This window comes from Dermacentor andersoni, chromosome 8 (genome assembly GCF_023375885.2).
Source record: "Dermacentor andersoni chromosome 8, qqDerAnde1_hic_scaffold, whole genome shotgun sequence".
NCBI classification, from domain to species: Eukaryota; Metazoa; Arthropoda; class Arachnida; order Ixodida; family Ixodidae; genus Dermacentor; species Dermacentor andersoni.
Window position 1 is genome coordinate 88,964,645 of NC_092821.1, and position 2,548 is coordinate 88,967,192.

The following is a 2,548-nucleotide window of genomic DNA, read 5'->3' on the forward strand; positions in this document are numbered from 1 at the left end:
TGCGTCAAAGGCCGTATGCACATAAATGGCAGGTGAGGCGCGGCTTCTCGCTCCTCCACGATGTTGAGCTTAGGAATATGATGAGGCACCGGGCGGTATTCATGCCCAAGTATTCTTGCATAACGTCGCACGACACCTTTTACTAAAAAACACCGGCATGTATAACAGACACGCACCTCACGACGTTGCGAGGGCACATACTTCTTCGCCGTAGCCAAGACGATCGTTCGTTGGTCGACGTCCCGCAGTGCTGCAATGATTGTGAGATCACTTGAAAAGCACAAGCGGTCACACACAACACAGGCCACATCGAACTGGTTCCCCGCAAACTCGGAGGAAACTAGACATGCGTGACGTTTCGACGGGACCACCACCACGGGAGAGCAGAAGGAAAGAAGGTACGGAAGCGCTTGGAACGCCGACAAAGAGAGGTTGGTGCGAACATAGACATGGCGGACGCGGTTCAAAGCGTTGTGTCTGTTCTGACAGACTTAACGTATGATAAGGGATGTATTTCGACCCAAGATACTAAACTTATCTTCGCAAGGTGGCGGAATGCTTAAAGCCCGCTTCATCTCCGCCGCGGGTCGACCCGGTATTGCACTATCTTCGGGATTGGCCCACAGTTATTGGTCTATGGAGATCGATCCGCTGGAAACTAATCCTATATAGCTTCGTTGTTAAAATAGCAATGACCATTCAGCAGGCAAATATAGTCCACCAAGTTGTGCGTGCTCACCCTCTCGTACCATGTGGGACAGTCCTTGACGTCGTGATGGTTGTCTTTGCCAGTGAATACAGTCGGGTATTTTGGCGATGCGCGGTGGAGCAAGGGTCAGCCGGTGGTGGTGATGTCCACTGGCACGCATCGGCTAGTATGGTCGGTGGTAGCATGGGGGATCCTGTTGCAGGGTGCAGGCGATGTGGAGACCACTGCACCTCCATCACTTGTAAAGACGTTTATTGGTCGTGCGCAGTGAATTCGGAGCATCGGTTAAGCTCAAACATTTTCTCGCGTACTGCGTGGGCGGTCCTGCTGGTGTTTCGGCTGTCCTTCTCTTCTTCATTACAGCTGTATTATTATGCGCCAAGCATAGGAAGCTTATCAGAGAATAAATGGACAACCATTGCGCACTCTCCAATAAAATTCTGGCCCAGCAAAAGGAATAACACTCAAACGATAGCGGCGACTCTCTTCGCCGCTATCGTTTGAGTGTTAATCGTTTTGCTGGGCACAAGTTTACCCGACAGATGGTTAAAGTTGTAACTTCCAATTTTCACTCTGCATGAATATTCACGATCACTACAATGTGACAATATTTCTAACATATATGTTTCAGAGATATATTGCGCGCCTAATTTTTACGTAATTGGTTCTACAACGAGCTACCAAAAAGAACATCGTACGACAGTTTTTCATATGGCATGGCTTCGTCGTGCTGGTGTTTGCAAAGCGGTCTTGTAGACAGATGAGGTGGGGGGAGGGGGGGACCACGCGAGCGCGATCGCTGATGTCGATAATTTGTGCACTGTTGTTAATTCAAAGGCAAAAAGAAACTGCTAAGGCAGGCGTAAATTGACTAATCGAACGTGTTTTTTTTATATCTAAAAGAGCATAGTGATCACCAATTTATTGTTTCACTAACTAATAAGCAGTAGGTTATTTATTGATTACTAACTTATTTAAACAACCGGCTGTGTTATGCCGGACTCGGACGTTTGAAAAGAAAATAGGCAAGCAATAGTGCGCCGTACCCGATCAGCGAGCGTCGGCGCGCGTCGCAGTGTGTGTGTGATTGTGAAGAGGAAGAGGCGCTATTTTCTGCAGCTCTTTAGGTGGACGACTCAGTGCCTTAGGGAATGGGAGGGGGACATCAAGATGAAAAAAAAAAAGAGAAAAGAGAGAAGGTCGAGGCGATTGGAGAGCTCGGTACCGTTAAGTACCGCTCTGCAATTACACAATTACACGGCAGCGCTGCGTCCTCCAGGAACATAATAAGGTGCCTGAAGCCGGAGGCGTGGTGGCGGCCGGGAATCAGCAGCTGCGTTCCCGAGACCGCTGAGAATCCGAGGCGTTGGAATCAGACGTGAAGAGAAGCCCTCTCTTTGGATAAGGCGGGACAGGAACAAAGTAGCCAGGGAAGCTGGTTGTTACCTACTTGGGCCAGCAGATTGCTCACCGGCTCTCGTGGGCGTATGCTGCCAAGACGCTCATCGCTCAAGTGCAGAAGGTGTTAGGGCGGTTGGCCGTCGGTGGCTCCGCGGCAGAGGATGCACAACACAATGGGGTATCCGTCTATACGCCACCGCGGCTACATCAAGGCATCTTTGTTTTCTTTGCCCTCCCACGTGTTCGCGTAAGACCACCAGCTTCAGCACCGGGAAGCCATCCGGACTTCAGAGCTTGTGTCCAGTGGTTAGGTGGCATGTTCCTCCAGCCGAGGCCAAGCGAGGTGCTCGATTGTCAGCGCGTGCCGAAGCGTGCCCACGCTTTCTTAGACAGGGTGACTAGTGCCAAAAACCATTAGGTGGGCTCGTGAGTCAATAG

The 2,548-nt window shown here is 50.4% G+C and overlaps 1 pseudogene; it reads left to right on the forward strand.

Annotated features, from left to right (window-relative positions):
• The first annotated feature begins 449 nt into the window (after positions 1 to 449).
• On the forward strand, positions 450 to 629 carry LOC126529501 (U2 spliceosomal RNA; annotated as a pseudogene).
• Positions 630 to 2,548: the final 1,919 nt, after the last annotated feature.